General features: G+C 42.2%; 1 protein-coding gene across 1 annotated transcript in view; it reads right to left on the bottom strand.

Moving 5' to 3' along the window:
* The window catches only part of DAB1 (DAB adaptor protein 1), a 642,426-nt gene that overhangs the window by 600,562 nt on the left and 14,631 nt on the right, over nucleotides 1-27,233 (bottom strand). Inside the window, exons 5-7 of the mRNA XM_081915801.1 lie at nucleotides 22,931-23,013; nucleotides 21,390-21,539; nucleotides 341-506 (exon numbers count right to left, since the gene is read on the bottom strand). The gene's annotated coding sequence lies outside the window, so the exon portion shown is untranslated. The remainder of the gene's footprint in view (nucleotides 1-340; nucleotides 507-21,389; nucleotides 21,540-22,930; nucleotides 23,014-27,233) is intronic.

Raw genomic sequence — 27,233 nt, forward strand, 5'->3', positions numbered from 1 at the left:
AGCATAGCCTCTTTGAGCTCACCACAGAAAGATGACAAATCGTGATAACATCCCATATCCTACAGCCATAACAACACCTCGTTTTCCCATTCTGATTAAAATGTATGCTTAGACCAAGTTGTGGATTTCAACAGGCTCTCACATATATTAAGACTGCTAGTGAGCAAACAAGGTAGGACTTAACATGGTGAAGAAAATTCGAAGCTTAATCTGTTCTGTGTGGGTGTATATAGTGTAATGGTGCCCACTAATGCTGCTGTCAGTTTATTTCTCTGCTCTAACTGCCCACACTTCTAAAGAAGCTAGATTTATTTATATTTTGGGATGCATCTTGGCCTACCTCCAAAAGCACATTTTGCAGATGAAATCCCATCAAATCTGTTCACACTCCTGTTAGTCAGTGACAAAGATGAATGCTTATTTTGGGGCTGCGTTGGATGCTCTTTTCTTCACTTTTACACAGGAAATTTGTTTAGTCATCCACCATCGTGTCAGGGCTCCAGTCACTGTATATTAAAAATATACACAGATCAATTCAGCTTCCTTTAAAAAAAAACATATTTATTTTCTTTAGTACTAAATCCTTCTCATCTCAGCTAAAAAAATATGGCCAACTTCCAATGGTGTCTGCTTGCTTGTGCAACAGGGCTTTCAATTTCTCTTCTTCCCCATCCAAGTCCCTCACCCCAAAATCTCCTCCAAAGGGCTCCTCAACCCCCTGGATCAGATTTGGGGGGGGGTAAGCAGGGGGCTGTAAGAAGGGGGAGAAATAGAAATCTTGTTGTATAATCAGCTGCTTGTTCATGCTACATTGGATCTTATCCTATAAACTGTATAAAATGGGCAAAAAAGGAGAGGCTTAGTTCTCTGGAGGGGCTGCTATAGGTCTGTCCACAAGAGCCCACCTCCTCCTTCTGTAGGTTAGTGTTAGAATATGAGAAAGCTGACAATTGTGTATCTCAGCCTCATTTCATTCATTCATAGCCTGCTTTTCTACCACCAGGTAATCAAAAACAAAAACCACCACCCACTCATAAGGTGAAAATTGGCCTCCTATATGCAGCCTTCTAGTATAAATCACCATTTGGAATCTGTAAAATGGAGTATGCAAACATCTCATGTGTCAGATTGGTGGTCACAGGAGGACAAAACCCTCCCAAGAGTAGACAAAGGCAATTTCTCTTTGGGGGCAATTTGGACACAGTTTCTATTACATATTCTATTAATGTTACAAACATTAGTAAATTCCATTAGAAAGCATCAGTAAATCCCTCGGCAGCAGCCTTCCACTGATGCAAAAATAAAAATAAAAATTACTCCTGAAAGAAGCAAAATGCTCATCAGAGCATGAGATAGCTATCTCTTACAGCAGCTTCCTCCATTGCTATGTTTTCTATCAGAGGACAGACATCCTTCATGTGAAGTGACAGTACGGTCATCATAACTCAGCAACTGGAATTGCTCCAGCTTCTAGTCACTCTCCCACTTCCCACCCAATTGTCAATCAACAATGCAAACCACAGCGTGGGTAATCTGTGCTGTCAATCATGGCCAAGAGAATCCGGAAGCAAGAGGCAGTCCCTTCTGAGTTGGGACTGCTGCACAGCATATATCTTTAGCTGACACAGGGAGAGCTAGATTTGGGCAATGGAAAAATTCTTCAGGGCTGAATTTAAATATTAGGAAAGTAAAGACTTTGACACATTAGATGTTTCATGGATAAAGTATTGCAGAATATGTACTCTGTCCTTTTCAAAGACAGGGTGTTGATGGCAGTGGGTGGGGTGCGAAGATAGATGTCCCACAATAGTGGAGGCTTTTCATAAATTATCAAATGCATAATGCTTTAGTTACCTTATATTGGGGGGGAACTGAGCTGTCATCTATGCCATTGCAAAATTAGTTTATTGGTATTATTAGAATTTATAACATGTTTATTTTTTAATTTTTTGCAGCACGCAAGCATTTAAATTATTTAGAAAAATAATAATCTCCTTTCCTTAAAATTCACTTTTGATATACAGTTAGTATTTTGAATACATTTTGTATTGTGTGTTTTAAACAAGAAACAAATTCACAGTAACTCTTGCTCTGCAGAAATGCAAACAATCCTTTGACTGCAGTGATTTGAACTCAAAATGTTTTGGCAGAAATTCAGCTTTTCCATGAACTTGTAAAATAACCCACACTCGCTTTCACAAAAGAGTAGAAAAATTAAGCCAGCTTTAATGATGCTACTTATAAACCGTAACAGGGATATTGTGAGGCTTAACGTCTGTAAAGTACTTTGCCATCTTCATCCAGAAGGTACTATAAAGTCTGAAACTCTATGAATAATAATAGAACAATGGCATTTGAAACATGAAGCAACCAACCAAATATCATGAACGTCCTACAGAGAATGTAAAATTCATTGTGGCATCTATACTGAAACTGGGTGTGAAAAAGACAGCCATCGATCACAGTGACACCTGAAGGAGCTAAAGAAACTTTTTACTATGTCTCTATAATGAAATACCTTGATGGTTCAAGATCCTGTCTGAAGAAGTATAAAAACAGTCTTGGAAGAGGTACAGGCAGTGTCAAATAGCATTGAAAAGAAGTGGAATAAGTGACTAACAACCCTCTTGCTAAGATTTCTACATCCTCAACTCTCCTCTGTTATGGGGTGGGTATCCTAGATCCAAGAGCAGAGATCAGGAGTGGCTGCAAGCCCTGTCCTCTGGCAGAAGAGCAGGCAGGAGACACTGAATTTGGGGGGTGCAAAAAGTCAAAAGTGCAAAATCATGCACTTGGAAACCGAAGAAGCTTTTAAATGCTTGGTGTTCTGTTATGTTTTTTGTATATTCTATTGAAAGCTGCCCAGAGTGGGTAGTCAGATGGGTGTGGTACAAAGAAAAGATTATGATGGTGATGGTGGTGATGATGATGATGATGATGAAGAAGAAGAAAATGTTGTCAGATGATAATTTGTTGCCTGGAATCAACAAAGAAGAGCAGTAGATCTTGTGGTCTTGGTCCATCACTTGGTGTCTATAACTTGGTGTCTATAACGTACACATTATCAAGTGCTCACCCCGGACTCCATTCCAATTTTTGGAACACCTGGTTACACCAGAGTCCCAGTGATGCATACGTCTATGTGTAAGTAGCTACTAACATGTTGGCTTCTTTACTGCAGTGGCGTGGATGTCCAGAGGTGGTGCTAGCAGCATGCCCAAAGTATGTCCCTACTTCCGAGCAATTGTGTAATGGGGGTAATTATAATTACACAATGATGAGGGCTAAGGCTGGGTCATTTTGCAGAATCAGGCTTTTTCTGCAAATGTTAATATGCAACTGATTTAAAATGCTTTGTTATGCTAATTCATTCATGCAGACATGTTACATTGTTTCAGTATTCTATTTTATTGAGTTCCCTTAAAAAGAGAGAACATATCCTCAATTAACAGCATTTTTTAAAATAAAAAGGTTTGCCTGATTCTGATTTTTCTTTTGTCCTTTGTTTCCTTAAACTTGCATTCCAGGCAGCAAATCTTATCAAGGCTCACACAGTGCTCAGATTAAAGAATCATTTATGACATAGATCATGTAGTGACCTAGATTTCAAGTCTGCACACCTGCAATGTGCTCGGGGAAATGTTACAGCTACTACACAGATTTCACATTGGGTGGGTGGAGATTATGTGATACTGCTGGACGTAGCATGAACATTGTAAAGGTGTTGTAAAATACTGCATGCAAAATATCTTTCCAGGATTTAGTCTCTAGAAATAAGGTGCAAATGACTTAAGTTTATATCACAGTAGGGAAGACAGAGAGCTGCCTTAAACTAACTCAGACAATTTTGCCCAGTAGTGTTTGCTCTTGGGGGCAGGGGGTGTTTCCTAAATCCCAGGAAGAGGGTATTCCTTGTTCTCCTACCTGAGAAAGGGGCAATCAAAATTATCAATGGGTGGAAGAAGCGTCTTTATGAGGGAAAGTTACAATGTTTCAGTATGGGGGCTTGGTTTTTCAAAAAGGCAAGAGATGGGAAACATGATAGAGGTGGATTAAATGATGGGTGGTTTAGAGACCTCTTGTATTCTGAGAGGTAGAAAAACTCCACCTAGCTCACCTTTGGTTGACACTGGATTAGTGCATCACTCTGTTGGTGCCAATTTCCCCCTTGCAGCCACTAAATTTGTGGGTGGGCAAAAATGCAAATCCCCAAACATGTTGTGTTCCAGTTCAGAAGAGGCTGAACTGGCCAGGTGACAGCACTGGGCTTGATCCAGGCCCAGTTACTGCACCAGCTCCAGGTTGCCCTTTTCTACATGCATATTCCATTCGGCCCTGCCAGACAGTGGCCAGAGGATTGTACACTAAAACCTCAGTGTTGTATTTTGTAGACAAGCAGCAATGCAGGTGTTCCCCCAGTTTCTCATGGATTTTTAAAATGGTTGGACCTTAAAAATGCAGCTAAATGTGTTCCACACCAGAGGGAATTGTAAGCAAGCAAACACATTTTTATATATTGTACAAAATAAAAATGCACAGAAACAATATAGTAGCCTGGGAACTAATAGAAAAACAAAAAATTCCAATACCATAGTAAGAAGTTGTTTGGGTAGAAATCAGAATGAATTTATTGAAATGGAGTAGTGTTTTCCCAAGATGTTTCTGATAAACCCAAATCTGAGCAATGTGTGTTGCCTATTATTATATGGGATTTGCAAGAACAAAAGATCTAGTCACTAAAAAAGGTTAGTTTCAGTGCAGATTGTCAGAGACAGAGATTTATGAGGGCAAGATGGGGAAAAGACTGAAAGGTTTAGTAGAAATATTTCATAAGAAAGAGGAGTTTTTGTTCTTATTCATTGACTCAATTATAGAAATGAATTCTCAGTGGAAACTTTGTCAAGCCTCAACCAGTGTGGCAGCACTATATTAAAATGTATTATTGGCATTCCAGTTGAGAGGCAAGTGAAGCATATATATATATATATATATATATATATATATATATATATATATGCAGGTTTTGGTGTCCTCGGGTGTCTTCCCGTGTAAAAGTTGGGGTGTCTAGGCGACGTTTCGACGAGGTCTCACTCGTCATCTTCAGGCTGGTGCTTTCGGCTTCTTGTTACTGGAACAGAGCAGGATCTCAGTGTTTGAGTTCCTATAAATACTGTTGAGGGGGTGTGGTGTATAGCCTCCAATGTTCTGGGCAGAGAGGAAGTTCCCAGGCTAGTCTGCCCAGAACATTGGAGGCTATACACCACACCCCCTCAACAGTATTTATAGGAACTCAAACACTGAGATCCTGCTCTGTTCCAGTAACAAGAAGCCGAAAGCACCAGCCTGAAGATGACGAGTGAGACCTCGTCGAAACGTCGCCTAGACACCCCAACTTTTACACGGGAAGACACCCGAGGACACCAAAACCTGCATTCCTGTACCCGTGAAAATCTACGAAAGCATATATATATATATATACACACACACAGAGAGAGAGAGAGAGAGAGAGAGAGAGAGAGAGAGAGAGAGAGAGAGAGAGAAAGAGTGTCATACCTCAGGTTACAGAGACTTCAGGTTGCGTTTTTTCAGGTTATGGACCACAGAAACCTGGGAGTACCTGGATGGGTTACTTCCGGGTTTCGGCAGTCGTGCATAATAATAATAATAATAATAATAATTTATTATTTATACCCCGCCCATCTGGCTGGGCCTCCCCAGCCACTCTGGGCGGCTTCCATAGAAACCAAAAATACAGTAAAATCACACGTTAAAAACTTCCCTGAACAGGGCTGCCTTAAGATGTCTTCTGAATGTCAGGTAGTTTTTTATTGCTTTGACATCTGCTGGAAAGGCGTTCCACAGGGTGGGCGCTACTACCGAGAAGGCCTTCTGCCTGGTTCCCTGTAGCTTTGCTTCTCGCAATGAGGGAACCGCCAAAAGGCCCTCGGCGCTGGACCTCAGCGTCCAGGCAGAATGATGGGGGTGGAGACGCTCCTTCAGGTATACTGGACCGAGGCCGTTTAGGGCTTTAAAGGTCAGCACCAACACTTTGAATTGTGCTCGGAAACATACTGGGAGCCAATGTAGGTCTTTCAAGACCGGTGTTATATGGTCTCGGCGGCCGCTCCCAGTCACCAGTCTAGCTGCCGCATTCTGGAATTAGTTGTAGTTTCCGAGTCACCTTCAAAGGTAGCCCCACGTAGAGTGCATTGCAGTAGTCCAAGCGGGAGATAACCAGAGCATGCAGCACTCTGGCGAGACAGTCCGCAGGCAGATAGGGTCTCAGCCTACGTACCAGATGGAGCTGGTAAACAGCTGCCCTGGACACAGATTTGACCTGTGCCTCCATGGACAGCTGTGAGTCCAAAATGACTCCCAGGCTGTGCACCTGGTCCTTCAGGGGCACAGTTACCCCATTCAGGACCAGGGAATCCTCCACACCTGCCCGCCTCCTGTCCCCCAGAAACAGTACTTCTGTCTTGTCAGGATTCAACCTCAATCTGTTAGCCACCATCCATCCTCCAACCGCCTCCAGACACTCACACAGGACCTTCACTGCCCTCACTGGTTCTGATTTAAAAGAGAGGTAGAGCTGGGTATCATCTGCATACTGATGAACACCCAGCCCAAACCTCCTGATGATCTCTCCCAGTGGCTGCATGTAGATGTTGAAAAGCATGGGGGAGAGGACAGAACCCTGAGGCACTCCACAAGTGAGAGCCCAGGGGTCTGAACACTCATCCCCCACCACCACTTTCTGAACACGGCCCAGGAGGAAGGAGCGGAAGCACTAAATTGTGCTTTGTGCATGTGCAGAAGCACCGAATCACAACCTGCGCGTGCACAGATGCGCCGCTGTGGGTTGCGGACACTGCGGGTTGCGAACGTGCATCCCACACGGATCGCATTCGCAACCCGTGCATCCACTGTATAGGCAAAAAGAAGGGTTTAAAACACACACATGACACACACTCACAACTGCATCACTTTGGCTCTCAAGGTAAATATGCACTGAGCATATGAGTTCCATACCTGAGGTGCATAGGCTAGAGGGCTCTGAATTGTGCTCATAGATTAGCTATTCACTACATGCACAGTCGCGGGGACACGGGTGGCGCTGTGGGTTAAAGCCTCAGCGCCTAGGGCTTGCCGATCAAAAGGTCGGCAGTTCGAATCCCCGCGGCGGGGTGTGCTCCCGCTGCTCGGTCCCAGCGCCTGCCAACCTAGCAGTTCGAAAGCACCCTCGGGTGCAAGTAGATAAATAGGGACCGCTTTCTAGCGGGAAGGTAAACGGCGTTTCCGTGTGCAGCTCTGACTCGACAGAGCAGCGATGTCACGCTGGCCACGTGACCCGGAAGTGTCTTCGGACAGCGCTGGCCCCTGGCCTCTTGAGTGAGATGGGCGCACAACCCCAGAGTCTGGCAAGACTGGCCCGTACGGGCAGGGGTACCTTTACCTTTACCTTTACATGCACAGTCAAATGCAGCCCGAGAGAGAAAGTGGAGTGCTTGGCTATGTCCTTCATCCAGCGAGAACACCATCTGTCCATGTACCTCCACAAACACATTATATCAAGAAACCAGGTGATTTGTGATGAACTGTGCACATAATCTCCCCCTTCTCTCTTGCCCATAAGTTTTTGAGCTATTTCATTTCAAGGTCATCTGATCTTATGCCTCAATTTGTAAAATAACTAAATAGGAGTGAATTCAAATGCTTTGAAAAAGCACTTGCTCTTTTCCATGTACTGAATGAAGTCCCAATTTAGCTCTTACCTTCAGGTGGTGTTTTTCTCCTCCAAAAGCATATCCCACCCCACCCTGAATCACTAGCCAGAGGAAGGAGGAGGACGTAGGGGAAGGGAGTTTGCCTCATCACTTTCCCTTCTCAGGTGGTGACAACGTCTAATATGAACAAGCCCTTGGAGAAATTCACAAATGTATTCTTTAGTGTTCAAGGTAATTGCTTGGTTTTGTTGCTGGAGAGCTGTTATACGTTAACGTGCTCTGCTGGCTGGGGTTCTCATCCCACAAATTAAAACACCCATTTACAACCAAGCAGCATTTGTAACGGAATAAGATTGGAATGTTCCTCAAGTGCAATAGAGTTAAGCAGACTAAGGGATTCCTGAGACAGGATTTTGATTATGCAAGGAAGAAAGAAATTCGATGCTTTCTTGATTTCTTATTGCCCTTTCTAATTTCTCCCCGTAAAATGCATTGTCTGTTAAATGCTACGGTAATGTCTGTATCTCTAGCATAAGAAAAGAAGGTTCCAAGGGAGCTGGTTTTACTGTGAGTAGTTTTGAATTGGGAGACTCCTTGCTATTTAATGATAATGAAAGGTAATTATTTCACACATGGCAGTGAAAGAAATTCTTCAGTTGCTTTATAAGACAGCGATGACGTATGGCTGTATTCACACTAACGCAACTAGGACACAACTTCATGTTCACTTAGGCTGCATATACACCACACTTCCAATGCACACCGAAAGCACATTGTTTTCCCTCAAATAATCCTGAGAACTGTTGTTTACAAAGCTACAATTCCCAGCATCCTTACCAAACTACAGTTCTCAGGATGCTTTGGAGGAAAATAATGTGCTTAAAATGTATGGTGTATACATCAGCTCTGTTGTCCTCAACCTTTTCTCAGACATACTTGTACAGCAAGATGGTATAGCACCCTGCCCATCTGCATCGAAAATTGGTGTTGCTATACTACCTGCCCTGCATTAACCTATCCATATTTTGGTGCTCGTAAAAGGATGTCATATATTGATCCTCATTACTTGCACATATCATGGTCTTATTTCTGAGAACAGATAAATGGCATGTGTCAGTCAGTGGTGCTCAGGCAGTTTCTCCTTCCTGCCCTTGTGGAAAAGCTTAGCATGCCACACCCAACTCCACATGTTGCACCAGCTAGCAAGTGCAGAGGTGTTCCTTTGTAGATGCAGCTGCTGCTGCTGTCACTACTTAGAGTATATCTCAGGTGCCCATGGCCTGCCAACCTCACCGACACCAGAAAAAGACATTGATATCATAATGAGAGGGTACAGTAATTGGCACATCTGCAGGAGGAGAAAGAGGAAGCAGGACAGGCTTATACAACATCAGCTGCACCGTCCTCAGATCCAAGATGGTAGATGAAGAGGGGGAAAGAGCAGGCAGTGTTGAGCTTACCCTTATTTTGTACTACAGGCTGATCCAGCAATCATTATTGACATAGTGGAGAAATTCCGCAGAGCTTTCCAGGCTCAGTTCCTTCTATCAGGAACTGTACATGCTGAGATCAAAACAGTGATGTAGTGGTGACTGCATCACAGTGGTGAAGGCAACGTCAGAGATAAATGAGCTATAATCAAGGGACACCTGGTACTAAAGACAAACCCCATAGGTCTACCCAAGAGAAACATATTGAGAGCTATTGTTCTAGCGGTTTTCAGGCAAGTACACCCAGCTCCACCTTTTCCTATTTTAGGCAACTACAGACAGATCCTCAATTTCCTGTTCATAAGGTAAGCTACCAGATACACTTAGTGCCACCTTTACATCCTGACAAAGCCTATACTTCTGAGTATAGTTATGATCCTGGAGCCTCCTTACAGTCAAATAAGCACTCCACCACTCATTCTGTATCTCCCACCAGATCCAGCTTTGTCTTAGCTCCTGGGGCCAGAGGTGAAATTGACATGCCTATATTTATGGTACAATATATGAGCTTCTGCTGGGTGACTGGGTAAGTCAGCATGCTTGATGAGTTCTTCAGGTGTGCTAGGGCTTTTTTTCAGGTTCCCAAGCCCTGTCCTCAAGTGAGATTCCTGGGGAGTTTAAATCAGACTTGTTCCTAACAAGAACATTCTGGAAATGTGTTGCATCCATAAGTCACTGTCATGGCTGTCAGGTAACTCGGCCCATAACTGCAAAGGTCTCCCTCCATAGGCAGAAGCTGTCCAGCTCTAGGCAGCCTCCTTGTCTGAGAAGGGACTGGATGTGGGGGCTGCCAGTAGACCCAGTCAGTGCCTTCAAAGTCCTGCATTCTCAAAGATATCTGAGATCCACTGAAAGTGCAGATCATGTCAGCCAGCCAGATGCACACTTTTAAAGCCCCTCCTCTTCAGGTAGAAGGCTGCCCAGAACAGAAAAACATTCCATTATCTAACTTCCTTATTTTCCTCATTCAAATGAGCTTAGAGGCCAAGAGGTTGCTACCTGAGAACTCTAGGGTCAGTTCCTTCTCATTGCATGCCTGGGCCCTAAACTTCTCACTCATTACCTTTCCCCCTACTCAGCATGGAATAGGTTGGTAGAAGGATAAACTTTCACAACAGAGTGAGGGGCTTGGGAATCAATACGTAACCTTCATGGTCACATTCTCTCCTCCATCCACTTGGCACATAGTCCTGCCTTGATTCCATATATTACATTCTCTCCTAGGATGGCCATGTGTCCTACTGCACATGAAAAAGTCCTCTACTGGAAGGTCTCTTTGGTCCAAGTCTGGTTCAAAGAAACACAAGAAGGGAGGGGAGGGGCCTTGAAGTTGCCAGTCAACAGTTAGCACCTGGCAATCAAGCATACACAGGAGGTCACCTGTTAAGATGTATTGTCTTTCCATTTAAGTTAAGGCAATCTTTTCTACATTTACATCTATACTTATAAATCAACACAAGCAGATGGGATGCAAATCTGTGCTCTCCATTTTACTCTCTTTTGGCAACATCACCCTGATCTTTCCCTTTCCCTAACACAATCCTTAACAGAGCACAGGAAACACAAGAAAGAAATGCTATCTTCTCTAGATCCAGAGCCATTTTGTCTGCACCAGGCATCAAAAATTATAACTCCCGGAGGTGCATTTGTTAGGACAGACATTGGAAGTGTCTTCGGCATACAAACACGGACAAGACTGGAATGTGGCTGGTGTGCAAAAATAGCAAAGGGTATAATTAGCAAGACTTGAGCTGAATTAGATTTTCGCTACACTTCTGCTTTCAGCTGATTGAATTAATGGAGATAATGTTTCACAAAGTTTGCATAGAAAGAAGTGCCACTGTGGAGAAAATCAAGTGGGGGCTCTGGGGATGGGAAAAAGCACAGGAAAGTCAGTTTTCCAGGGTTTCTAGTTATCACATTTACACATACATCCCACACACCGTATGAAGTTTATGTAATTCTATGTTAGTAGTATCCAGCCATCTACCCTTTGCCAAGATGGCTTTAAATATCCATCCACGGCTAGACACTGCTATGGTCTAAGGACTAATGTAATAAAAGTTGTTCACACAGCTAGGCTGAAGTCAGTCATTCAGTGCAAGAGCATAGAAAAATACAATGTTAAGACTTCAGTAATCTAGTCAATGAATTATGGTACTGCAGGAGACTCTTGAGGGTCCCATGGACTGCAAGAAGATCAGACCTATCCATTCTTAAGAAAATCAGCCCTGAGTGCTCACTGGAAGGACAGATCCTGAAGCTGGGGCTCCAATACTTGGGCTACCTCATGAGAAGAGAAGACTCCCTGGAAAAGAACCTGATGTTGGGAAAGATGGAGGGCACAAGGAGAAGGGGACGACAGAGGATGAGATGGTTGGATAGTGTTCTCCAAGCTACCAGCATGAGTTTGACCAAACTGTGGGAGGCAGTGGAAGACAGGAGTGCCTGGCGTGTTCTGGTCCATGGGGTCACGAAGAGTCGGATATGACTAAACGACTAAACAACAACAACAACAAATCTAGTCAAGTCCTTAACCCACAGTATCAAACAGACACTTGATCCAAAAGGTATATATGTACTTGATCAATAGGTACCATATTAAGTTTTCTATTTGTCTCTCATTGTTTCACCAACTCCTACAATCGTTCTTCCTGCATCGTATTTACAGAAGATTTTCTTGGCCCTGAGATTTTAGGGTAACAAATGTTGTGATGGTCCAGGAGAAACAGCTGGACAAATGCCAGGGTGAAAGGTAGGCCAGGATGTTTGTTTTGATGAACACCAAAATTAAAACAAGAGAGAGTCTTGTGGCATCTTAGAAACTAAAACATTTCTCATGGCATAAGCTTTTGGCTTGTTTTTCTTGCAATACACTAACATGGAAACCTCTCTGGAAATCAGGGCAGTTCAGTACTACTCAGAGACAAGCCCCAAAGTGCTCAATGGGGCTTGCTCCCATAGTTTCAGACTATGTTCAGTTATGTTCCCGGGGCATCTATAGGTCTTGTTATTGTGAGATATCTAAACACATACATACAAATGATCCAACAATATGCAACTCTTTTCTTTTTACAGCTTGTGACTCATCAGGAGTAAGTCCCATTGTGTTCAACGAAGCTGATACCACTGGAGTATATCCAAGGGTGGCTTTTTAATATCCTGACTTTGCCATACCAAAAATCTCCTTTCTTTCCCTTAATGAACCCTGAAATGGCATTTCTGCATAGAACACAAAACAAGCCCCAGGGCAGACTATCACTCATGTTTTAAAGGCATCATTCAACCACGCATGACTACATAGGTATTTTGCTCAATATTAATTACCTGGAAGGGACGGGGGGGGGGGGAGACCAAAACTGTACACAACCCCAAAGCTTTATGCAAGTCTATCAGATTTTGTCCAGTGCAGGCTCCTTAGAATTTAAAGAGCAGAATCCTTACAATTACAATTTCTCTAACAGCATCTTCCTCACCTCAGTTTATGTGACCAGCATCAAATGAAACCTTTGTGTTAAGTATTTAATTGAAGCCGAACTAGGACCAGTAAATCCAGCAGCTCACTCACCCATTCGACTTATACCCTTGCTTTCTTTTTTAAAAAAAATTGAAATGAAAAAGGAATTGAGATGCTGCAAACATCCTGCACTAGAAGAATCTCCTTTTGTGAGATGTCAGCAGGAGACAATATATTCCGCTTGATAATTATGTACTTCTGCACAATCACGTAGCATTATATACAAAATCATCACACTGCAGAGATGAAAACAGCCTGAAATGCTAATTAGTTCCAAAATTAACAGTGATTTGATTTAATGTTGAATAAAGGTTTGCAGCGTTAATTTAGCTCAAAATGGTCACATGCTGGCGTTTTAAATAACTCAGCATGTCTTGTTCTGGATGCACAGAACTTCCATCTATTTTAAAAAAGTAACAGAACATGCTCTGTTTGACTGAGCACCCAAACTCAATGGCTAAATCATCCAGCAACACATACCCAGTGCCCCTTTAGAAGTATGGCTGGGAAACGTTGCAACGCCCCAGTCACCCTTAGGAAATATAGGCCATACTGGCGTTATGCAAAGTGGCAGAGGGAATAAACAATGAGGTAAGTCTGGTTATTAATTCAAGGCAGAGAAGCTGCCAGTTTGCAGATGTGGCACTATGAAGAGCACATTTCCAAGCTTTAGCCATAGTGGGCCCAGCAGATACACAGCCCCAACTGGAACACTGGTTCAGTCCTACTTAAGTGCATGTGTGTGTTTATATATTTACACATATACATATAAACACACACACACACACACACACACACACACACATTTTAATATGCAATGTGATTCCACTAAAGAATAAAACGTTGGTTCCAGAATAGAAGTTTCAATGAATCAGCTTCTGATTCTAAAAATAACAATTCATTTCAATTTATACATTTCTGATGCTAACAGTTCATAGACACGAATATATACATAAGCACTTAGGTGGCGATAGGCATATAGAATTTCCTGTTAGCCTTCAGGAAATTACTCATTTCCTGTTCGTCTGAAACCTCAGCTAGAAACATGGCAGTCTCCCCGTAGGGATGCAGGGAAAAAATGTTAAGTGAATCAAACCAATTCACATCTCCTGGATTAATACATGTATCAGAATGCAATTATCATTTGGATTTTGCACTTCCTTGAATTTTGCAACACAGTTCTCAGATCAAAAAAGTGCCAAAATATATAAAATGCATATATTAGGGGGGAAATGCATTTATAAATATGTATAAGTTTTTTATATGATATGCAATTTCTGTGCAGATTTCTGTAATGCAGCAACAAGATGATAGGACTTATTAATGAACAGATGCAGAATTGACATGGACCGGGCATTGACTGAACTGTACATCCCTTGTCTTACCTGGTGGAGAAGATGGGCTTTGGGGAAGTCAACTATACTAGGGGGAAAGATATACTGATTTGAAAAACCATATTCAGCCCTATATAAGCTACAGAGTCGGAGAAACATTTTTTCTCTGTGTCATTCTGGGATATAGGCAGTAGAACTATATGAGTATCTCCCATGTGTGGTCTTATACACAAAATATAATCTGTTCATAGTCATGAATATGGCCTAATGAACAATTCCTGGAAATCCCAGCCAGGTATTCCAGTTAAACAAATCCAATAACCTTTTTTTTTTTTTTTTTGCTTTTAAACAGAATACTAAAAATGTGTTGCACTTGTTTTTAACTCTTCTGTAGGACAGAACTCTATTCTTTCTGCAGTTTCTAACAGCGCAATCCTATACATACCTACTCAAAAGTAAGTCGCATTGAGTTCAATGGGGCTTCCTCCCAATCAAGCGAGTACAGTATATGATTGCAACCTTAGGTAAGTACATTCAGACAGCTAACCAGTCCCTTGTTAAAAATGTCATCTTGAACATTGGATTAATGTCACAGCTGCAGAAATTCAAAAACTGAAATATTGTAAATAATATTTCCAGACATTGGTATAAAAACAAAAACACCATGTCAAGATATAATGGTTGGTGTTTTAATGGCAATGTATTTATTTTTAAAAAAACTAGCTACAAAAAATATGTCTTTTCCCCTCTATTTATGTTAATTTGACATTTATTAATGTGCACAGAAATAAACCTATATTTGGCTCAATGCAGCAAATGTTGAAATTATGACAACAGAATTTAATGATAAATTGATATTTGCTGAGGTGAAAAACGAAATGCAAAACCGGTCTGCCATTTCCACTAGTCATCGTTGAGATTAAACATTCCCGCAGTTTTCTGGTTCAGTGAGTGTGGAGAAGGTGATATATATATATATATATATATATATATATATATATATATATGACAAGAAGCAGCCTGTGTCTGGCAAGCTCACACCACTCCATTTCCTGCAGCTTCAGCATTCCAAGAGCACTTGGACTGTGCTACACTTATTTTATTGTATAGTTCAGATGCACTTGGTCCAACCTCATCTGCATTTGCTTGGCTCGGTGAACCATTCAGTTCAATTATAGCATATTACGCATGAGGTAATTGTTTAACTTTATGAATTAACGTACAGGAGGATACTAGGGGGAATGAGACACAGAGCAGAAAATTATCACTGGGGAAACTTCAGGTGACACTTTTGGGAGCAGCCAGCAGCCAATTCAGGTCATCAAGTGCAGGAGTATTTGTAACCCGGCAGAAGAAAAAAGTTCGGAAACAGTTGGAACATGTCCACTTAACAACACCCCTCTTAACATCTCTAGAAAAACAGGAGGTGTGTGAATGGGTAACATCTTCTTGTACCCTCAACCCCAGCGAGAGAGGCAACGTATTGGAACACAAGACCTAATTGCAGTCATCTCCTCTATTTCTGTTATGGATAAATGGGACAGACAAATGGCAAGCAAGTTTCCTACATTCACTGCGTATGTGGGTAGCACCTGAAGCACCTGAATTACATCTAACACAATAAGAGTTTACTTAATTTTCTTAGACACCTGATCTCCTCAGGCCTATGCCTGTCTTTGGGACAGGCTTTTACTGCAACAAGATATCTGTAGGATATAGTATATATCATTTCTGTCTCTTTAAGGCCAGCTGTACTGGATCAACAGGTGAGGGCTACGTTGTCAGGGTTGGGCCAGATGGCAAGCAGATTCTTCCGCCAGCAGGATTAGACAAGCTATCTCATTTAGAAATATTGGCTGGCACCCAAACAACAAGTTAGACTTGGCCACGGTTGGCAGCTTTAAGATCTTATTGGTTCTTTGTGTCACATGATCTTTGCTGCCTTTGATTTGATCCCTGGCATCTAAAAAAGCAGGGTCTCAGGTAGCACCTGAGATGAAAGTCCTCTACCTGAGACACTGGAAAGCTGTTAGAAGAGACAAGAAAAGACAACATGAAGCCCTCCAGATATCAATGGACTGTAACCTTCATAATCTTTGACCACTGCTCAAGTTGTCTGGGGGTGATGAGAATTTGGAGTCCAATAACATCTGAAGTATGCTAGATTGACTACCCCTGAGGCAGCCAGTCTGATAAGGCAGCCTCCTGTGGTCCTATTCACATCAAACAATTGATTAGAACTTTTGGTCCTCCAGATGTTGCTGAACTACAGCTCCCATCATCCCTGGTCACTGACCGTGCTTGCTGGGTCTGATGGGACTTGTCATTCAACAACCACTGGCCAAAGGTTCTCCACACCTGCTTAGATTATCACCTTGGTTCTACTCTGTAACCACCATGGCTTGCTTTATTTATTTATTTATTTATTTATTTATTTTTAATTTGTTTATTGAATTTATATACTGCCCTATACCCGGAGGTGTCAGGATGGTTCACAAAACTTAAACCATGGTTCTACCATGATAGGATAGCTAAATAATAACTAATCTGTATCCAATGATCTTGTACATGTGTCATCTCTTTGTTCCTTCATGGCAAACCCTGTTGTTTCCCTTTGCCTTTATCCTGTCTGTGTAATATGAATTTCAAGTCTCTTCTGAGACTGTAGCGCTTTGGGGTCCTGCACAGCACCTGGCACACATCTGACACCCAACCTGCACAGGTAAGAAGCATAGATGACCCATTATCACAAACAGGGATGTATTGTTGCGACCTACAATTTTCCATAGGTTGGATGTGATTGTGTGCTGTACAGAATTATAGATGCCTCCCAACTAATAAGAATAAATCACTGCTTCTCTTCTCAGTAAATGCTCGGAAGAAATCACTCTTCCTCAGACATATGCCATGAGGTGCCAGTTATCATAGGCAGGCAAGTGAGGAGAAGAAGATCTGACATCTTAATGGGTTTGCCCTTCAGACCCTTGTAGGGAAGAAGGAGAGAGAAAAGTGGAAGGAAAGCCGTTTATCCTCCAGAGAAAGACCCCTGATTTGGATTTAGCTTGTGAGCCCGGGGTAAGTGGAATACATTAAGCAATTTTATTTGAATTATGGGTGGGTGGCAATCTGTGTTAGTGCACTCTGCTTAAGAGAAGCAACACTGAACAAGGAAGGAGCTTTCAATTCCCATGGAAGAGACCATACTCAAGTCCGATGAGGGGTTCAATTATGGGACGACGAACAAGAAAGAGATTGTCTTGACTGAGGCTGCCACCTTCTGAGAATACTAGAACTTTAAGTTTTGCTGGTTCCAGAAGTTAGAAAATGCTGGGTGACTAAGCACACACACTCAGTTATGTCTACAGCAGAGGTGGCTAAGGTGGTGTTCTTCAGATGTTGTAGGGTGCCAGCTTCCATCAGCCCCAGAAAGGATAGCTAATGGTCTGAGATTATGGGAGTTGTAGCTGATAACATCTGGATGGCATATTGGCTACCCCTAGAAATGGGCCCTGACCAAAGCTCTGCTTGTACATAACAACTAGAAGACCCAAAAAGGGGTGCACACCCTTATTCACATCAAAATATGCATTCAGCAAGTATAGCTATGCCAACTTATGGTGGCAATGCATAGGTTTCAGCTGCAGCTGCTACATGAAGATATTCCTTGCCAGAGATTCTAACCACCTCATTCCAGATGGGATTTATTATATGCAACATAGTCTTTAGGGCGAAAGAGAAAGAATAAAATTCTTTTATTCAACTGTGAAATTAAATGTGGATTAGATCTGAACTGATCTGTCAGCGGATTCGAGGCGTCATGTGAATTGCTCTTATTGCTTAAGCTATCTGACGCTTGCATATACGAAATCTGTCCTAAGAGTAAAAAGAAGGGCACTTTTTAAAGCGGGTTAAAAAATCATAATGCCAGATTATTTCTGTGTCTCCCAGGTAGCTGTGGAATTCAGGGGGAAAACAACAGAACACGTATTGCCAGAGACAGTTATTTCCCTCCCCCCCCATGACTCACCGAGTATAATCCATTGCAGAGTTTAGGAGTACATTGGGGCCCCTTTAGAAAGGATGATTATGACAATGATTGCCAAGAGGTCCCTGAGAAGTGTAAAAAAAATCATGCTGATTAGCTTCCAGCAGTGCCATCCAGCCTTTGCAAAAGAGCCTGAAGTGAAATGAGAGGGATTGTCCATTGCTGTGTGTTAAGGGGAAGAATTCAAATTGAGCATCACGCTGGGCAAGCACATCGAAAACAAATACCTGTGACAAAGGCTCCCTGCAGAGTGGTTGCATACATCAGATGCAGTGCTTCCCTGTACACAAACTCTGAGATGGAGTTAAGGTCCATTTTGAAACTGGTTTTAATTGTGAGTATCAATGTGTTTGTTTTGCAACAATGGCAGCAGACTCCGCTGGTGGAGCAGCTGCAGAGAGCAAAATGCCAAAGGAAATAACAATTTAGCCTGTGATCCTTTAGGTTGGAGCCCTTGTGCCGAGACAGATGCAGGATTTTTTTCTGTTTGAAGAGCAAGCAAAAACATACTGCTGTGGTCTTATTAATTAAACTCAGAAATATCAGCAAAGCCAGTTTGGTCACGTGACCTTCAGCTGTTCCCATAAGTTTCTGATATTGAGGCAACTGAGAGAGACAACCCTCTTCTCAGTCAGTTGGAGGAGTTGATTTCTTCCCTCTGAATCCTGGCATTGCACCGAGGAGCTCAGGAAGGTGCTTTGTGCAAGACACAGAAGCCCTGTACAGGCATTATTGCTCCTGTGTTCATCCGGACAGGAACAGGAAGTCATCTAGTTGCCCTGGCCTCTAGTCTTCACATGGAGCATTACCATTTGTTATGGTGGAGCCTTCAAGCACACAACTGTACGCATGAAGTCTCTATAGCGACAGTCATGCTGTTCACATGAAGACAAAAAGGTGGCACTGCCTGCACATCCGCACTCCCATGCTGATGAGCATAGGAGCACAAATGCATGGTTTGGGCTAGTGGCAGACCTGAATTTGTTACCAAGTGTACACTCAACATGGAGCTTTAGCCAGTTATAATCACAAAAAGTGTTTACTTTGCAAATGTGCCTTTGTGGCGTCTGTACTTTACAGCTTTAGTGTACACTTCAAACATCCTTTGTAAGCAAGAATTGTCCTGAAAGGCAGTTAAAACTGAACAGATTGGTATGAAAAGAAGTAGTGGCATGTGAACTGCACCCATTCAGAATACAGAGAAGTGATATTTGAAATCACTGCAACTGAAACAGCAAAATATCAGGGACAGGGATGAATACCATGTGTTACGGTAATTGTCTACCAGCAGGGAACACAAGTTGTAGTAGTTTATACAACTGATTACAGCCCCACTCCCAATTTGCCTTGAAATGACTGGGGTGGAATAGCATGACTATGTGATTTGCATAATTAGTTACATAAATGACACAAGTTTCATAATTTTACCACAGCAGACAGTGAGACAAATAATGTAGGTTTTGGTGGAAGACAAACTGCAGCAGAAGGTAAACAGTGCCGCACGATGCCTTCGTACATCCCTAGTTCCAAACATACGCTTAAAAATCTATACACTATTTCTGATCTCGCCGCTGTTTTTCCAAAGGAATACCAGAAATGTACCAAGACACCTAGTATTAAGTTTTCATAAACAGAAAAGTGTGTAAACAGGTAATCAGAAAAAGGAAAGACGAAAGACAAATGTACTATATGAAATTCTAAGCACAGTGATGACTGACAGCAGGCTGTACTCTGGGTACCACATTGTACTACATTTTTTGTTTCATTATATGTTGGATAGCTCAATGAAAACATCAGTGTGGTGTGCAGCCAGCAGTAAGTCTATGTTAGGGATTATAAAGTAGAAGGCTAAAAATAAAAGTAGCCTGAAGGGTAAAATGCCTTTCTATAAATCTATGGTGCAGTTATATTTGGAATGCTATGTACAGTTCTGGTCACCCCATCTATAAAAGGGCATCTTAAGAGGCGGAAAAGACAGAAAAAGGCAACCAGATCATCAAGGTCTTGTGGCACATTCCTTAAGAGACAGGAATGGCTTACCCCCAGGATGTGGACCTGATTCTACACACACACACACACACACACACACACACACACACATTTCTGGTTTCCATAACCTACCAGTTTTGCTAGCAGCATCAGCAAAACTAAAAATATAGTATAACAGGCATGCATACCTCTCCACTCACCCCTGCCCCATGATACAGATGGGTTGATCATTTGCTTAAGGGGGAGTGATAATCCCCTTCCTCATCTGATCATTCTGATCTGTAGGATGAGACTGTGTGCTTGTTTTTTGGGCCGGGGGGGGGGGGGGTATGTAAGAGTGTGCAATAGTTTCAGGTGGCCACACACGGAACTAGCATTGGTTGGCCAAGGGTGTCTACAACTTTCAGGCAAAAAACAAACAAACACGGTTAGCCACCCCTAGTGGGGTGTATGTGTTTTAAACATGCTTTCAATGCATGGTGTGTACATAGTTTATGAGAGAAGCCAACCACATATTCTCAAGTGTGATAAAACTGGAATAACTTAGCCCTGAAAACAAACGGTACTGCTCAGCCTTGAAAACAAATGCTTCCAAATCCAGAAAAATGTGCCTTGATGCCCTTTCAGCCGCACCTTAAAACAGCCTTCCAATTTCCGCCAGTGCCCTCCTGATGAGTTTTCACTACAATTTCTATCAATCAACACATCCAGCACTTAGAAATTTTGGGAGTTATAGTCCAAAATGTTGGGAAGACACAAGGTTGGGGAAACCTGCCTTAAATTGCCTAAGGTTCTAATTGCCTAAGGTTCTTCCTAATTGCCTAAGGTTCTTCCAATAAAAGTAAACTATCAGAGGGAAATGGCATCCACGTCTACGGGTGATAGGCTGAGTTGAAAAACTGTGATGCTGTTGGTTTGTCAAGCTTCCTAGAACAGCTCTGAGGTGCTTTACAAAATTGCATGGCTGAAGTTAATCTGAATGTTCTGTGTAGGAAGACCCTATAAATACGAATGAATGTACCTTCCTTTTTCAAGCAGGCTGATAACCTCCATGTGCCTCGGATATTAACTGGTCCTCTTACACACCCTTCCAAGGACAGAAAGCTACGCCATATAGGCTATGCATGTATGTGAGCTTGTTGCCCCCTAGTGGCTCTGCTACAGAAGTTGCAAACAGAACTACTCTCGGTGGTTCCTGAAGTCTGGGGCCAAAAAGAGTCTCTTTCATTTTGAGGGCTTTTCCACACCAAGGAGGCTAATTGTAACCATCTTGGTCATCAATCCCACCTGGAAGCCATTTTCCATTGTGAAAACAACCATCATTGTGCAGCTTTCCAGTATTTCTTATGGTTATTTTTCTTTTTTAAAAAGGTGAATATTTGCCACTATATGGCTTCCTCAAGACTGTTCAGCTATCCATAGCCTTTCATTCCTTAACTGGAAGAATATCATTGGTTTACAGTGGCAAGTAGAAAATAATGCTTCTCATCGTTAGTTAGATAATTATACCTTTCTTTCTTCTACTTTGGAACTCAAGATGGCCTACATGGGATTCCAAGGTAGGCTTCCATCAAGTCAGTTCCCAGGTCTGTTTAGTTTTAGCAAAGTAGCTGTGTGCCCTTAGACCATGGTCTGGGGCTGAGCTGGGACTCTCTCAAGAGTCTCTGTGCCATAATGACCAAAGGCACAAGTCATTCTTATAGTATAACAATGTGGAGGCTAGCAATTTAGATCTTAAGTGTGTTAGATCAGTGGTTCCCAATTACTGAGGACCCCCTATTTTTCAAAAGCCAAGCCATGGACCCCCTACTTTTGAAAATTTTGATAACTCTATGGTAGTTACCTCTGCAAACCAATTTTTTGAATTGGCTTTGAATAAGCAAATGATTTTAGGTATACTAAAAGACCAGGCCATAAAATATGTGATTTTACCATGCAAAAATGACAAAAAAATAGTTGGGGGAAGGCAAGGGATGGGGCCACGGACCCCCTGGGTGCATTCTGTGGACTCCCGGCGGACCCCGGACCCCTAATTGGGAACCACTGTGTTAGGTGTTTTCATTGTTCTCAGACACGGGCAAATGTTTTAATGCTCTGAGTAGCTGTGCAGGGCAGTAGAGAATACTTGTACTATGAGCTCTAAAGAGTGTAGTGCAAGCAATGATGCAGTATTAACAGTGCCAGTCTCTGAGCAGGTAAATCGGGATTAAAATCCTTGCTGACCTGGGCTCAGTAACACTCTCTCATTTATAGGCTTGCTGCGAGTATAAATTTAGAGCAACCTCTCTAAATGCTGCCCTGAGAGCTTTGCAGCATACAAAGGGGGAAAATATTTCTCTTGCTTAAAATATTTTTCCATTGTAAAGTGGAAAATGAAAATTTGTTCCATTAGAAATGTATATTTCTCCCTCCAAACCATGTCAGGTTTACATGGTCACCTACTGATTATTTACAGGACTGTCTTTTTATGCACGCACCTCCTGCTATATCTTTTTTTCATTACTCTGGTCCACACTGATAACTAATTTCATTCATTTGTACATTTCTGATGCCTGTTTGTTATATACATTCCTTGCCTACAGCAAAGCTTGCTCATGAATTCATCTGCAACTTCATACACTTCTGTGCTAATCAGAGAAAGTGTTCGTTTCCTAGGCTAGGAAAAGGGATCTCAAATTACATATTTAAAGATGCGTCTCAGCTCAGGGAGAATTAAAATCCCTCATTACCTTTAAAGGAGGCCAACACAACAACTAATAGCTACAACTAAATTCATTCACATCGTTAGTATTCAAGACTGTCCTTTGAACTCCCGTCCTTTTGCTTACCAGGCTCACAGCTTGACCTTCCCAAGTCATTGGAATGGATGGATTTTATGGCTTTAGAAACAGCTTTTCATTCTTCTGTGTTCCTGTTGATAACAACCAAGTACAAGATTGGATTTCTCAACCCACAGGTGAAATATTGAAAAGAAATAATCATTTTAACCACCACTGTTTACGGGTGTTAAATAGACAATATTGTTTCTCCATAAGTCAGGGCCCAATGCAGACCTTTAGATGTATTGGCTTAAACAAAAAAAACTTTTATCAGATTTAACTATAAGAATGATAATTGCATACATCTACTTCTAATTATTATTTAGGGAAATCAATGATCAAGCAATTGCAATCTGGTAAAAATCTACATCTTTGCTCACAAAATCTTTCAGAAGAAAATAAATATTTACAGCATCCTCTAATATTCAAATCTCAGCATTTCAGATCTGTTGTTTTCATTAAGTGCTTCATCGTTTCACAGTTCAATAACATCTTTTGCAGCTTTATCCAGGCAATCAATGCTAACTGACTGTTTTTGCAGTATTCAAGTCCAAAAAATTTGGATCAGCTACAATCCTCAGGCTACAATGCAAACTCTCTTTGCACCAGACTGGGCAGGTGGAGGGAGCTGGGTTGGGTGGATGTATCCCTTCACTGGCTGCCACTGGTGATGAGCTCCCCTTCCACCCACCAAGAGGTCCAGAAGAAGTACTGCTTGACAGGATACCTGCTAACAGTAGCCCACAGACGAATCTAAAACAGGGAATTCTGGGGGCTTAAGGGAGAAGGAGTAAGCCAGAAGGCAAGGGGCCTTATCAGGAGTTGCACTCACCCTATGGAACGCCCTCCCATCAGATGACAAGGAAATAAACAACTATCTGACTTTTAGAAGACATCTGAAGGCAGCCCTGTACTGGGAAGTTTTTAGTGTTTGATATTTTGCTATGCTTGAATGCAATGCAGCTGCTGGTCAGGCAGTGGCTTAGCTGCTCTGTCACCCTCTGCCAGCAGCTGGCCAGAGTTTGGACATTAGAAAGCAGTAGGACTCTTGCATTTACCAATAAAATGTTGCACACAACAATCTATTTTGTGAATATCCAGGCTTGCCTTCTCTTCCTTGAAGGATCTCTCTTTGACAGCAGTTTTAACATCCTGGTACAACCGCCTGCAATGCAGGAATCTCGGCTAGCTAAAGCATCCATGGCAGATGACCACCTGACCTCCACTTTAAAAGCTCCAAGGAAGGAGAGTCCACAGCCTCCCAAGGGGAACCGTTCCACTGTTGAACAGTTCTTACTGTCAGAAAGTTCTTCCTGATGTTTAGTTGGACTCTCCTTTCTTGTAACTGAATTCCATTGGTTTGGATCCTACCCTGCAGAGCAGGAGAAAACAAGCTTGCTCCATGTGCCATGTGCCAGCCCTTGCGGTATTTGTAAATGGCTTTCATATCTCCTCTCAGTCTCCTCTTTTCCAGGCTAAACATACTAAACATCGTTTAATAGCTCTGCAATACAACAGCACACAACCAAAAAGTATCACACTGGCTGTTCATGTTATGTCAGACTGCTAAATCAAATATCCAAATTCATGGATATTTGGATTCATGAGTGAGCTCACAGATGCCAACATTGAGTTTTGGGTGAAGAACATTAGAAGGCAGGAAGGTTTGGTCACTGGGGTAAGAGAATCAGCTGATAACTCCAAGGCAACAACAGCATTTTATTGGTGGCTTCTGCACAGTTAAATGTGCAAAAAGCACTGGTCTATGGCATATGAAAGAATAAAATGTTTAATGAGTTCTCACTATGCCAAATTACTTTAGTCTTGTCCTGTCCAGTTCATCCGGTTGCACCTAAGTGGATCTGATTTCCAATCAGAAAGCAAATGAGCACTTGACCTATATATTTCCTTTCATATTTATCCACACCCCGACTTCTGTTTTCAGTGACTGCACAAGAACAATTCCTGTGGGGGTCTCCATTCATTTCAAAGAAACATAACTAGCAACAAACTCAGTGTAACATGGAATGGAGAGTTCTGCTCTTCCGTTGTAAAGGATGGAGAAATAATACACACGTGAGCTTCAGGGTTCAGAAATATTGGTTTGGAAAAGTATTTTAAATAATAGGTTTACCTGGAGAAAGTAAATTGATGTAATTGCCATGTTAGCTTCCCCTCATGCAATATTCTGAGAATCTATAAATATACCAGCATAAATTCTGATCTGACACAGACCAGAGTAACACTACTCATATCAGTGGAGGTCTCCTGGATTTACACCACTTTCAGAAAGTAGCTTTTCTGTATTTAGCTTTAATTTAAAAATAAATGAATTTTCCACAACACTGACAGTATTGACCTTGCATATTATCCAAATAGAAATTTTTAATGAAACAAGAATAACACAAGAGTACATTTATAATAGATATGCAAATATTGGTCTTTTCTTAAAGGTCTCCCCATCTACACTCATGGGGCTTGCTTGCCTTACGTGGGAGGTGAACCCAGTGTGCATTTATTAAAGTGACAGCAAAAAAAAGGAGTTCATAGCTACAGTCAGAACATCAATTAGATTTTTTTTTATAAAAAGGAAACAAAACATTACAGAAGAATTCTGCTTCTGGAGCTATCTGTCTAAGAGATATCATATATTAATTTGTCTCCTTCCTCCTCAGCCCAGTTTTAACTGCTGTCTTTCCAAAGCAAATCCCTACCTTGGATGGACAGATTAAAAAACAACAACATATAGCTCTTCTACATTCTATGAGAATCATTCTACAGTGGTACTTCGGGGTACAAACTTAATTCATTCCAGAGGTCCATTCTTAACCTGAAACTTTTCTTAACTTGAGGTACTACTTTAGCTAATGGGGCCTCCTGCTGCTGCCGAGCTGCCACCGCATGATTTCCGTTCTCACCTTGTGGCAAAGGTCATAACCCAAGGTACTACTTCCGGGTTAGCGGACTTTGTAACCTGAAGCGTCTGTAACCCGAGGTGTTTGTATCCCAAGGTACCACTGTATGTGTCTTGATCTTCTTTTGTCAAGCATAATTAACATTCTATGTGCATGAGTAGGCTGGATCATAAAGAAGGCTGATCACCGATGCTTTTGAATTGATGCTTTTGAATTATGTTGCTGGAGGAGACTCTTGAGAGTCCCATGGACTGCAAGAAGATCAAACGTATCCATTCTTAAGAAAATCAGCCCTGAGTGCTCACTGGAAGGACAGATCATGAAGCTGAGGCTTCAATACTTTGGCCACCTCATGAGAAGAGAAGACTCCTTGGAAAAGACCCTGATGTTGGGAAAGATTGAGGGCACAAGGAGAAGGGGACGACAGAGGACGAGATGGCTGGACAGTGTTCTCAAAGCTACCAGCAGGAGTTTGACCAGACTGCGGAAGGCAGTGGAAGACAGGAGTGCCTGGCGTGCTCTGGTCCATGGGGTCACGAAGAGTCGGGCACGGCTAAATGACTAAACAATAAGAACAGGCTGGTTTACCAGGGATTCACGGGTGGGGGGGGGGTGGCAGTGCAAGCATAAATAAATAAATATTCTAACTTCCCATGTAAGCTTTGTGGTAGCAAATTAGGATGAATGTTCAATAAACAGGTCCTCTGGAGGAGCCTTTTCTATTTAAAAGTGAATTTGTTGTGCTAGGGCAGCAAGCAAAGCCCTTTAAGCTACTTTCCTTGCACAGATCTAAATTATCAACATGCTTTTGACTCCCTCCTGCAAAATACTTTGTTTCTGGGGGCACCCTTGGGAGAAATGCTAGGGTACAATTAGCAACAGTTCTCTCCAAATGTTCAAATGCAAGGGATGTATTTGCTTCTGACTTGTTTTCCAACACCTACATTCCACCCCCCCCCCAAGAAGTAACCATCAGGGTCATCAGGGGTTAGCATTGTGAGGTATCTCCAGAGGCCCACACCCTAGCCCTACCCACTGCTGATCACTACTATCTCAACCTTGATGGCAACCGTCAGGCCCAGACAAACAGGGGAAAGGACATGGTGCTTTTTAAATTGCAGGCGTGTGCCTAGAAACACGACACAAAAGGTAATCCAGATGTGCCCTAAATTACTCATGATGACCACATATTTTCTTAGGGGAGGGGATGCAGCTCAATGTCAGAGCACCTGCCTTGAATGCAGAAAGTGCCAGGTTCAATCTCTAACACCTCCACATGAGACTGGAAGCGTCCCCAGTCTGTGACCTCAGAGAGCTTCTGCCAATCAGTGTAAACAATACTGAGCTCCATGGACCAATGATATAAAGGCAGCTCCCCATGTTCCTTAGCCCCACCA

Source organism: Podarcis melisellensis, assembly GCF_964234715.1.
Source record: "Podarcis melisellensis genome assembly, chromosome: 6".
In the NCBI taxonomy this organism is placed as follows: Eukaryota; Metazoa; Chordata; class Lepidosauria; order Squamata; family Lacertidae; genus Podarcis; species Podarcis melisellensis.